At 41.9% G+C, this 13,454-nt stretch overlaps 1 long non-coding RNA gene across 2 annotated transcripts; it reads left to right on the top strand.

The window, feature by feature from the left end:
* Window positions 1–7,165: 7,165 nt before the first annotated feature.
* Window positions 7,166–12,777, top strand: LOC106578503 (uncharacterized). 2 transcript variants are annotated; one of them, XR_001322471.3, is made up of 3 exons: window positions 7,197–7,771; window positions 10,149–10,311; window positions 10,505–12,777. It is a non-coding gene; the product is annotated as an uncharacterized LOC106578503 (long non-coding RNA). The 2 variants fall into 2 exon arrangements; XR_001322470.3 differs by having other exon boundaries at window positions 7,166–7,771; window positions 10,149–12,777.
* The last annotated feature ends 677 nt before the right edge of the window (window positions 12,778–13,454 follow it).

Raw genomic sequence — 13,454 nt, 5'->3', positions numbered from 1 at the left:
GTGACAGTAAATGAACTCTAGTGTTAAGCAATCAGAGCCAATGAGTGAGGTTGAGTTTTCTGTTATTTCATCTTCAGGGACAGACTCCTGAATCCAGTTGACTGAGTCACTAAGTACAACCATTCAAAGAAGCTTCACAAGTTCTAGCCAGAGTTAGAGTTACACCACGAGCGCGTCCCAAATGGCACACTATTCTCTATATAGTGTACTACTTTTTATGGACTCTGGTCAAAAGTAGTGCACTAAATAAGGTTGTGGTGCCATTTGGGATGCACACCTCTCTATCTACATGGAGTTGGCAGAGCTCATTTCTTGCTTGTCCGTCTTAAGAAAATGTCACCCTGGTTTCTGGGTTTCACACAGTATGATAGCTGACAAGTCTGGCTCCGGTACCGCAGTAATGAGCCATGGAGAGAGTGACGACACAATGCAGATTGTAGACACTGACTGGGTGATGCAGCTCTTTGCAATGGTTCGTTAGCTCAGTTTGATGGTTTACCTTGGTTTACCTTTTCAAAATGCCCAAACAACTTTTTTGTAAGCAGAATTCTAGCAATAATATTCAATGACAACCATACAATAGTAATGCATGCCAATCAAGGCAATATATTCTCACTCCGGCTAAGCCATGCATAAGAAGATATTTACATCCCACATATGTGCCTATGCATGTATGAAAACCCTACTCACACACTCATGCACATATATCTACGGAACCATTACACACATATTTGCATGGATACTCAAACATGAACACACCACACACACACGCATACACACAGCATGCCATTGTGGTTGACCTCACCCTGACACAAATCTTGATTAGCACATTCACTCAGACCACATCTCATCCAGACAGAGAGAAAATATAGCATCAATCAGAGAAGGGCCTTCTACAGGCCAAGCTGAGACTGTAAAAATGGCAGAATGATTAAGAAATGCATGCATCCGTTTCCCCAGTGGTGTGCCTCATTTTACAATGATACTATATTCTCCATGCTGGGTCCGAGCATGGAACACAGTACACACACGCACGCAAACACACACAATACTTCTTCTGCTGTGGCGGCTGGCTCTCTTAGTATGGCGTCAGGTTGGAGCCTTTTATATGGCTGATGATTTATGACTATTATCGCCCCAGCGACACCAGAGTTACGACATGTCTGAGGCAGCAGGACTTATGGCAGCTGGCAGGGGTCAATCCACGGGTCAATTGATGGACAGTAGACGCAAATAATATGGAACAATCCTGTATGCTTAAAGCTCTCTGGACATAAATATCTGGTGACACGTCATAATTCTTCTTTGTCAGTATTGACAGACGGAACCGGGGGATGAGATTGGTTGGCTCGCCCTGACGACCGTCACTGGGCGCTCAGACAACACGACTGATAGGTTACAACGCCAGACAGAGACATTTTGAAGGAAAGATTCTACTCGATTCTTGAGGTTTTATTTGACGTACCTGAGAGGTAAAAAATTGGATTCTTTGGCACAGATTCACCAAGGGAATTCTAAACTGAGTCAAATAAAAGCAATATTTTTCTGTATTTGGTTGTGAGGTTTTCCTCCGTCTTCTCTATTAAAAGCCTTCATATTCTCTGTAATCTAATCAAGAGGGAGGAGTGTCTCCCAGTCTCTTTTCATAACTTGCAAATCATTTGCATGAGAGAGCGACCAATTTACATTCCTAATTTGTGTGTGTGTGTGTTTGTGTGTGAAAAAACATTTTCTCCTGGTTCTACTTGATAGTGGTATAAGAAACAAAGGACTGTCTCTCTCCTCTCTCCAACTACTACCCGAGGTGAGTACACCCTCTTCTATGTATTGCTGGCTTCCTACTACAACTGTGTGCTGAGATCTAATGTCGTTCTATGGCACCAGATGTGCCATGACTTAATTGAGCTCTCCTTCTACAGGTCAAAGGTCAGAGGGAGAGGCAGCCCAAATGGCACCATATTCCCTACAAAGTGCACTACTTTTGGTCCTGGTCAAAAGTAATGCAATACAGTGTGTTCGGAAAGTATTCAGACCCCTTCCCTTTTTCCACATTTTGTTATGTTACAGACTTACTTAAAAATAAATGTGTTTTGTCATTAATGTACACACAATACCCAATAATGACAAATCAAAAACAGGTTTTTAAAAATGTTTACAAATGTATGAAACATAAAAAACATAAATACCTTATTTACATAAGTATTCAGACCCTTTGCTATGAGAATCGAAAATTGAGCTCAGGTGCATCCAGTTTCCATTGATCATCCTTGAGATGTTTCTACAACTTGATTGGGGTTCACCTGTGGTAAATTAAATTGATTGGACATGATTTTGAAAGGCACACACCTCTCTATATAAGGTCCCACAGTTGACAGTGCATGTCAGATCAAAAACCAAGCCATGAGGTTGAAGGAATTGTCCGTAGAGCTCCGAGACAGGATTGTGTCGAGGCACAGATCTGCTGCATTGAAGGTCCCCAAGAATACAGTGACCTCCATCATTCTTAAATGGAAGAAGTTTGGAACCCCCAAGACTCTTCCCCCAAGACTCTTCCTAGAGCTGGCTGCCCGGCCAAACTGAGGAGTCAGGGAGGTGACCAAGAACCCAATGACCCAAAAACCCTCTGACAGAGCTCCAGAGTTCCTCTGTGGAGATAAGAGAACCTTCCAGAAGGACAACCATCTCTGCAGCACTCCACCAATCAGGTCTTTATGGTAGAGTGGCCAGACGGAAGCCACTCCTCAGTAAAAGGCATATGACAGCCCGCTTGGAGTTTGCCAAAAGGCACCTAAAGGCCTCTCAGACCATGAGAAACAAGATTCTCTGGTCTGATGAAACCAAGATTTAACTCTTTGGCCTGAATGCCAAGCGTCACATCTGGAGGAAACCAGGCACTGCTCCTCACCTGGCCAACACCATCCCTACGGTGAAGCATGGTGTTGGCAGCATCATGCTGTGGGGATGTTTTTCAGCAGCAGGGACTGGGAGACTAGTCAGGATCGAGGGAAAGAAGAACAGAGCAACGTACAGAGAGATCCTTGATGAAAACCTGCTCCAGAGCACTCAGGACCTCAGACTGGGGCAAAGGTTCATCTTCCAACAGGACAACGACCCTTAGCACACAGCCAAGACTACGCAGGAATGGCTTCGGGACAAGTCTCTGAATGTCCTTGAGTGGCGAAGCCAGAGCCCTGACTTGAACCCGATCAAACATCTCTGGAGAGACCTGAAAGTAGCTGTGCAGCGACGCTCTCCATCCAACCTGACAGAGCTTGAGAGGATCTGCAGAGAAGAATGGGAGAAACTCCCCAAATACAGGTGTGCCAAGCTTGTAGCATCGTACCCAAGAAGACTCAAGGCTGTAATCACTGCCAAAGTATCTTCAACAAAGTACTGGGTCTGAATACTTCTGTAAATGTGATATTTCAGTTATAAAACCCTGTTATTGCTTTGTCATTATAGGGTATTGTGTTTGATGAGGGAAATTGTGTTTGATGAGGAAACAAACAATTGAATCCATTTTAGAATAAGGCTGTAATGTAACAAAATCTGGAAAAAATGAAGGGGTCTGAATACTTTCTGAATGCACCGTATATAGGGAATAGGGTGCCATTTGGGATGCGCAATAGAATGCAGTGCAGAGTGTGTTGATGTTGCTATGCAGGATATTACCATACCCAGTGTTTTGTTGTCATGAGGCTTTTTCACTGGTATCTGTGGGGTAATATCATCTAGGCCTATCTGTCTAGTGTGTTATCATACCCACTACCTACTGCAGGCTGAATATTCACCTGCTGCATTGGTAAATGTTCTAAGTGTCTGTTTTCAAATGTGTGCATTTTCTCTTGTTTATTATTGCCTCTCCCCTCAGCCATCGCCTGAGGCGTTCTTTCTCTCTCTTTAATAATGCAATGGAATGAATGTAAGGCCATTATGTTGCAGCTGCATTGTGTTTAGCCTTTGCGGCATAGTCTTCTCATCTCTCTATCCCTTGTGTCCGTTTAAATATGTGGAGCGAAGGCTATGTACCGGACCTGCAATGGTTTGTGTGTGTGTGTGTGTGTGTGTGTGTGTGTGTGTGTGTGTGTGTGTGTGTGTGTGTGTGTGTGTGTGTGTGTGTGTGTGTGTGTGTGTGTGTGTGTGTGTGTGTGTGTGTGTTTAACTATACATGTGGGGACCAGAAGTCCCCACAAGACTAGTAAAAAAAAAAACATTTGACTAACTGTGTGTGTGTCTGTGTGTGGGCCTGGGTGTGTGTGCCTGGGTGTGTGTGGTGTTTGTATGTGTCCTTTGTAAGTAATTTCAAACCGTTTATCTGTGTCGATACGCATTGGTAGCATTTGTGCTCATGTTGGGTGTTAAATCAAAACACTGCCAAGTCCCTACAGTATGCTTTGCATGAGTAGTGGCAGCCCAGCATCCTTGCATCTAGCATGATCCATGAGGTGAATTAATTGAGTGAATCAAATTTGAATATATAATTTCTAGTCAGGGGATCTGTACAGGTGCTAAAAGTGGTAATGTTAGCTGTAAATACAGGTAATCTAGTAATATGTATTATTAATAATAGTAAATAGAGATGGACTGACTAGTTGTGATAGTAGATGTTGTTGCCTAATGACCGGTGATGTAGTGGTAAAACAAATAGGTGGGTAAACTCTGATCACCATTCCTAACTACACTCTTAGAAAAAAAAGGGTTCTAAAAGGGTTATTTTGGCTGTCCCCATAGGAGAACCACTTTTGGGTTCAATGTAGAACGCTCTGTGGGAAGAGTTCTACATGGAACTCAAAAGGGTTCTTCTACCTGGAACCAAAAAGTGTTCTTCAAAGGGTTGTACTACAGGGACAGCCGAAGAGCCCTTTTAGGTTTTATATAACACCTAACGTTAGTATATATTTTCAAAGTAATTTTTCAGCAAAAGGTGGGTCAAAAGGTGGGTCAAAAGGTGGGCCCCCTCCACAAAAAAGTTGGTTAGCTGTGTTTACTTGCATTTACCCTTCACTACACCACTGCTTATGACAGTCACTAAATGACCCCCTACATTCCAATCTCAGGGTGTACACTCTAAACACGAGGCCACTGAGTTGGTATGCAAAGTGGTATTTCTGAACAGTATAGGCTGTGTATGAAAATACACCAAGGTCCTGCAGACTTACCTGTTGTATTGCATTATATAAGTATCTTCCTAATCGATGAAGAACAGTCAATTTCAATTACCTCAACTAGAGCAAACAAGGGGTTCAGTACAACAACAGAGAGCAGGATTTAACCCCTTACATTCCCCCAGTATACCCATGCACACTCACATTAATTGAGGCCATGTTTTTTTTTTTTAAGTGCCTTATGGATTTTTTGTGTGGACGTGAGGCGACACATTGTGCGGAGAAGAGACTTGGCCTTGCAGCACTTCAAATCTGAATGATTATGTGACTCGCTCATTCCACCATGAACCATCTCAAAAGTCACTCTTACCTCAAACCTTCTCCTTCCTTCTGTCTATGCCCTCACCATCTCTCTCCTTCCCTCTCTCTCGCTCTCTGCACCTCTCATTCTCTCTCTCTATCTATCTGCCCCTCCTCTCTCCTTTCCACTCCTTACTTTTCCAGTAGGAGAGAGAGCTTTCTGCATGCCTTTTCTTTGTTTCATTTGTGTGCTGTTTGTTTGTCTCCCTGAATGACTTTGCCTCATAAAGAATTATTTGTTATTCAGCTCTGTGTCATTCTGAATGCCTTCAGAATGAAACATCCTTTCATATAACAACGAGCAGAGCCTGGTGCTGCTGGGTCTGTGATGCGAGACCCACAGGGATCAATAGGGGGCAGTAAAGAGCTGTGCTCTGAGTGGAACTCTGCCCATTTCATTCTTTTGTCTGCTTTGTATGAGAATCATACTAGAAGATAATGCTTATATAATTTTTCCAGGTATCTTTAAGATTGGTGAACATTTTTTAGCCTCACACAAATAGTTTTTGTAGAGTTAGGCTGAAGCTTGCGTGTTTGTGTGTGACATTTACTTAAGGGGAATTCATCGAAATTAAGTCCCCAGATCTTGATTTTTTTATTTACTCACCTAAGACTAAAGGGTCGGTGTATAATGTAACAATCATTTATATGTGCTACTGATTTTCAAAACAGTGAATATTACACTGAAAATTATTAGATCATTTAAATCAATGGGAAAGCTTTAAGTACATGAAAAGTTGTCTTTGAGAGAAGATTTAGAACAGTGCCACATCAAAAGTACTTTTCCATTGATCAGCTTGAGTGTTTACAGATCTTATCTTCGATCACCAGGGAATCATCTCTGATCAGACAATTACCAAGAAAAAAAATCCCTCTTCAAATCATTTTAGGCCCTCGTAATTGAAATTCAAAAGGCAGCGCCATTGCGGGAAGTTAAAAGGATTGTTGGCGTTAAGACAACCTTACATCAGTCTGAAAGAAATGAGGTGTGTTTGTTTTTTCTCTCTTTTATTCCAGGGAAATGCATTGGCCTTGCGGTCCGTCTCTTTCTCGTTTTCTCTCTGTCTTTTCTCCCCTGTCTCTCTCTCTCTCTCTCTCTCTCTCTCATAAGATCGAACGACTCGTCATCACACTGAGGACGTCTCTAATACTTTCCTTTCCTCTTCAGCTGATGACAGTAACACACATTTGACTTATCTACCCAGAAGGAAATGAAATTAGAATCTTTACAACTCAAAGAGAAATGACCTTCTTTTCATCCCTCTCTTTTTTTAAATTTCAAACAACACATGCTGGTGATCAGGGATGGAGAAGGAAAGAACACAGTACATAGAACCATTTTCATGGTGGTATTTTTTCAGCTCATTGTACTAACAGCGGTCCCCAGGGGGTTACATGGCCCCTCGTGCACCCCCTACCCCCGTTTGGGAACCAGTCAACGTGGGGCCCATAGAGCGTGCAGCATGTCAGATGTCCCTCAATTAATCCACCATTAGGTGCCTGAGATCCGCGACCCACCACGACTTACTGCCTGCCTCCTGGAACCATATGTGAAGCTCAAATCTAATTATTCTCTCCTTTCCCTTCCTCTGAGCAGGAGAGAGGATCCAATGTCAATCCACAGACTTGTAGCTGTGGGTTTGCTGCGATTTCTCCCCTCTCTCTATCTCCCTCCTCCTTTCTCTCCCTCTCTAACCCCACCTCTCCTTCCACTCCCTCCTCTTTCTACCTCTCTCTCCTCCTTTCTCTCTCACACACACATCACACCACTCGCACACTCTCTCAGTCTCTCCTCTCTCTGTCACTCTCTCTCCCATCCCTCTCTCTTTCTCATCTCTCTGTCTCTCTCTGTCTCTCTCTGCCTCTCGCTCTCTAGCTGTAAGTTCATTCGCTGTGGCGAGCAACAACTGTGCAAAGAGGAGGTTTGATCCTGTTGTTGAGCATCGTCCCTCCCTGAGAGGCTGCTGCTGCTGATGCTGCTGCTACTGCAGCATCATCCACCTGCACAACCCCATGGCTGGCTGGCTGGCTGGCTGACTGGCTGGCTGACACGTTAGGCGCTACTGCTACACGCTGGGACTGCGAGGGGGCTGCCTGCGCATGGGGAACACCTGCCTGTGAACAAACGCTGCTGGTCGACGCGCAGGCTACTAACCCCATTGCAATCCACCGCTCTCCACTGTGGACAACACAAAAACAAGGTGATATACCTTACAATCACGGCATGTCTTCTCTGAGGCAGGGGATCAGACACCAGCCTGGCTAGTATCTCTGTGGAAGGCTGTGCCTGGACCAACACTCACAGGGTAAGAGCTTCAACACAAGTGGATATGCCACAATTCCCTCTTCTTCTTTTTTCATCCCAAAAAGAAGTAAAAATTGTGATCAATTTTTATTTTCTTGTTTTTTTTTGGTGCAGAAATGTTTTTTTTCTCTGCTGTATACTGACCAACAGTGTACAAAATTGATGTACATACAAAAGGAGTTTGGTGTTCATTTTTCTTGGTGTTTGTTTTTTTTGTGATTTGTCGTCCCGTTGTGTGTATTGGTGTGTTTGACTGTCTGGTGCCTTTCTTTTTTTCATTGGATTCGTCTCGTGTGGTGTGAGGTATTACCATATTCATGGGACTCCCGCAATTAAATTGCAATCAGAAAAAGGGTCCAGCAAGTAAGGGGGGTTTCATCTGGCGGAGGCGCGAGGCAAGAGCCTCTCAGACCGAAGAGGACAAGGAGGAGGGAGGTGTGGAGGAGTGAGGAAGAGAATACAGATTCATCCAGAGATACTCCGGCCGACCACAGCAGAAAAAAATCATCTGCACAGATTTTCACTCTTCTTCTCCCTCTGTTCCTCCTACTCATCTTTTCATCTCTGCCTCCAACGTATGGTGGTCTAAGTACAGTGGTATAAATCTGTGAGTATTGAAATAAATCAGCTGAAAAATGTGATTCAAGCCAAAGATACCTGGCAGAACTTTGAATAATGTGTGAAAAAAAGCACAGAATATCCATCTGTTAGTGAAAATGTATCTTAGAACTATTCATTGATGAGCATCATTTCTACGTAAAGACACTCTTGGTTCGAGTTTCTATAGGTGAATCAATGATCCTGGTAAGTTTATTCTGTGTATATCTAAGATGGGTGGAAACACCCATAGGGCTGGAGGGTGGATTGATGGGGGTGGATGGATGGGGTTATCCACCCGGATATGGGCTTGTGTGTGGGGGGAGGGGGGGGGGGGGGTACAAAGGCTAGTGTGTGGGGGGTATGTCCCAGCTCTCAACAGCACGGGGGGGGGGGGGTCTTTCAGGCTGCTTTAGAGACCAGAGAGAAGTGGTCCAGCCTAAGAGGAGAGAGGAGAAGCTGGAGAGCTGCTATTGTTGTGCCCCGTGCCTCAGCTTCCTAGTCTAACTGCTGGGTAGAAGAGAGAATGAGAGACACTGAAGGATATGCACCTCTTTCCCCCTCTTTCTTATTTTTGTTTTGTCTTTTATTTTTTCTTTCATTCTTTCTTTCTCTGTCTGTTTGTCTCCATCACCCTGTTTTCCTCAGTGTGGGGGCGAAATTGTGGTTTAGGTAAGCTGAACAAATTGCTGCATGGTTTTCCCTGTGTCATCCTGTTAGTTTTGTCCAGGATTTATTTTGTCTTGGAATAGTAGCTATAGCTGTAGGATGATTTAGCTAAGTACTGTAGGGTGATTTCCCAATTTCAGTTTTTTTGTATCTTTTTAGGGCGTTTTCTTTCAGGTCCAACCAAGAGTGTATTGTAAAATATCTATTTTTTTTATCTTCAAATTGGTTGCTTTGATTATTTCAGTGGTTAACTGTCTAAATGCTTTCCTTTTTCCATCGTTAGTTCTGGTATGACATCCAGGCAGTCATGCATAATGTAATTCACAGACATACACATTTTTTAAGGTTTGAACGGTGAAGTCGGGAATAACAGTTTCTTAATATGTATCTGGAGGTTGTGGAGATGCAGATGAAGTCTTTTTCTTTTACAAAACGATTAATGAAGTAATTGTAGATCTTGATTCAAAAAGATTTTTTTTTTACATCGAATCAATGGAATGATTTTGGATAGGCTTAGTTGGAGCCTGCTATTTGCATTCATGTGAGCAAATCAATTAGTCGGTTGGAATGAAATTGCTTTGACTTATCATACATTATTTATGTCTTCATAGCGGCATTTAATTATTACTTTAATTTGGAAAATGATCTTCAAAAATTCAGGGCCTTTGGTGAATTAACATTTCACAATAACACACCTCACATTTTATATCAACAACACATTTCAAAATGTATTTTATTCAGAATATTTTAAAGAATGATATTATTTCGATTCTGGTAAATTTGTGCAGATTACATTTTCCAATACAAAGATTTAATTTAATTTATTATATTAAATATAGGAATAGTTGGTGTATGTTTTGGAATAAAATCTCAAGTGACCCCTGTTGTCTCTGACATTCAGGACAAAATAATCTTCAAATAGTCCATGTTTTATACCTGCCTCCTGGCATTCTCTCAGTTTGTTTGATTTGACCAGATTCTTTAGGAGGAGGGGGTTGGGTTGACCGTGGGATGTTAATGGGATGTACTAGGGCTATGGTATTTTGGATGGTTTAAAAGGCCATGGGTGGTTGTGGGTGTGACCCTTAACCTCTACATCTCTGTGTTTCCAGGAGGTTTCATTATGTGTGGATATGCTGGTGTGGAGTGAGAGCGAAAGAGAGAGAGCAGGACAGGGCTAAAATGGGCATCTCTTCCTCCTTATGGATCGCTCCTGGAGGACAGGACCACCAGGACTTCCAAGGAGGGCAGGGCTTCAGACCACCTCTGGCCCAGGTAAGAGCATGCTGAGGGGGCAAACGTCCCCACATACCACCCCTTTACCTCTCCTCTCTTATGGAACTCCATTTATTTGACCACTGGCGTGTGTGAGAGAGAGAGATGCAGACTCTTGGAAGAGAAGATTGTTTACACCACTTTGTTCTTTTGGCTTTGGATTGAAAAATGCACTGTTAATTTCTATTTGCAGAAAAACCTTTGATGGGGCCTTGTGTTGTGCTTCAAGGCGTCTTCAATCAATTATGTTGATACAGTGTCTTTCTCTGTGTTGCTTGCCATTGGGACCGACTGAGGAATTTGATGCGGTCACGCTTGCTTGTGATTCCCATTATTGCCTCTCTGTGTTTAAGATTCTCTTCGGTGACGGGTATTCTTGGGTGTATAATACGGATCACGTTGTTATTGCTTAAGAATACGCGTAGTCGAGGAGAGTCCTCTTCTTCTTCTTCGTCTGTCTTCGTCTGCAGCTGAGGACTATTGATCAGATCGAAGCAGCTCAAAGTACCCCCCTACCTGTTTCCTTTTAATACTGAGGAGTTGGCACACAGAAACACAAACCGTAGAGACTGACTGACATCCAGGCCCATTTATCAAGCAAGGAGACAGAGCACTGCCGGCTGCCTATCTGTTTCAGTGATGATTGTGCTGTCCAGTCTTGAGATAGCGTCGACCAACCACTCTCGTCTGCAGGTTTTTTTTTTTAAACCGTCCCCCCCCCACCCTTTTTCATAATATATATACTGTGCTGTTGTCGTTTTGTCACAGATGTTTCAGATTTCACATGTTTATTTGACCATTATCATGTCCAGAATATGAAAGTGTATTTGCATATATTCATGCTGCATTATGTATTTGTATTGTGTGGTAGATATGCTACAGTGAGTGTATATTTCATAGGCTTCTGATACAACAGGATAGTGTTGTTGTGCAGTTATAGCAGAGGTTAGACAGCATGGCCCTGGTCCTCTCTCATGCAAATCTCTCGAGTCTATTTATTATCAGTCGTCCAGACCAAGCATTCTTTTCCTCCTTCTCCTTTTTTATGCAAATTGATTTTGAAATGACATTTATCGCGTTGGGTTTTCCACACGAAAGAGCTGCCACACCGGAGCCCAGACAACAAAATGTCCACCGCTCTAGCGAGAGCTCAATTTATGCATTGGAGGAGAGTGGGTCTCGATAACAATTACCACAGGCTCAAATGGACCATAACCGGGTTTTCCGTGTTATCATATGTATAGTATATGCCATGAATATGTATCAGAAAGTCCCCCTGGTTGGATGCAGGGTGCATTCTGAACCCTAACACCCATGTCAAATCCATTTAAACACCATATAGGAACAACTTAACTTATAGAGCCACACTCAAGATTCCCCTCCCCCCCAAAAAAAGTATATTAAATGTCATAAAAAACAAAATGTATGGTATTTATATTTTTTTTACAAGCATTCTTTGTCTTTTAAGAATAATGAAAAAATCTAGCTATACTAATACCATTTCAGATATTTAAAAGAACACAATTATATGTTAACTGCTTGGCTCGCTTGATAAGTATTACTCTATTTATAATGATAGAAATCCCACTGAATCTGTGTTTGAATGGGTAGGAAAATGAAAGAAACACCAGAAGCTTGGTTGGCCCCATATTTCACCACTATGGAAAGTACAGAGCTGATAAAGATCATATCAGAATGTACTTTGTACATCACCTTCTGTAGTGGATCTAAATTATTTCAGAAAATACATCTACATGGAGAAAGAGAGGGGGTTAGACATATGTCTGATATGTGCTTCAATGAATCTCTGTATTTTCTGTTTTGAAACAAACCAGGCCCTTGCTGCTGACACAATCTTTACCTAACCATGATCACGTGGTGTGGTCCTGATCTCTTCAGCTGCTGAACCATTCTTTACCTATGCCTGCTTTTTGGATTTTCTCTTGTCACGTTTACATTATATTACTAGTAGACAATGTCTATTATCCTGATAGACAGTAAGAATGTCATAGCCAACAGTCAAATGTATAGATTCAGTGAATTGAGCATGACCTTTATTGAACACATCTTCATTTACAAGAATAGTATTATAAATTGATCCATTTTATTTTTCATATATTCTAGCAATGTTCTGCTTTCCTACAAAGTATACTTGCATACATATATGACGTTATACATTTTTTAGAATTACTGCATTCGTTATTATAACAAATTATGAACATCTTTTAAATTCACTAAATATGTCACAGTAATATACATTGGAAATCCAATGACATTAAACCCGATATCTATCTGATAGTTGACATTATTTCCTTTTTAATTTAGGTGTGTTTAATTCATAGCATATCATTATTTTAGTGATAATGTATTACACAAACACAGCTGCAATGTAAACTACAATGCCAATGACCCATGTATTGTAAAAGTGCCTTATTTTATAAATAAAATTTCACAAAAGATACACAACATTGTTCATGTACATTCTTGACATCACATCAACCCAGGGCTGTCTTGCAGTCCTTCAGACAGAGCCTATCTCTGCTCCCTGTTCAGTGATAGCTGATCTACTGTTGGCTGCTATTCTGTTTAGATCCTCTTATCATCCTTCACCAGATTACCTTATTACATCCTATTTCATTTCTGCACCCAGCCGCAGGGCATCTTAGTATGTTTTATCTGTTGTAATCCTGTTAAAGCAGGGTAATTGGAGTACACACCTTACATTAGAGCCAAACGCGTAATGCTTTCTAGGGCCCTAACCAGTATACACCTCACATTAGAGCCAAACGCTTAATACTTTCTAGGGCCTTAACCAGTACACACCTTACACTAGGGCCAAATGCTTAATGCTTTCTAGGGCCCAACCAGTACACACCTTACACCAGAAAGGGAAAGGGGCCAAACGCTTAATTCTTTCTAGGGCCCTAACCATTAGAACCCTTCCTTTATGGTCTTACATGCAAAATACCCAAAGATAGATTTGAAGGTATGATCAGGGATGTATTATATTATGATCAGGGATTTATTATATTATGAACAGGGATGTATTGTATTATGGTCAGGGATGTATTATATTATGATCAGGGATGTATTATATTATGATCAGGGATGTATTATATTATGAACAGGGATGTATTGTATTA

This window comes from Salmo salar, chromosome 19, assembly GCF_965601325.2.
Source record: "Salmo salar chromosome 19, fSalSal1, whole genome shotgun sequence".
Taxonomy (NCBI): Eukaryota; Metazoa; Chordata; class Actinopteri; order Salmoniformes; family Salmonidae; genus Salmo; species Salmo salar.
Note: the sequence above shows the minus strand (reverse complement) of the source record. Positions and strands in the feature narration are given on the sequence as shown.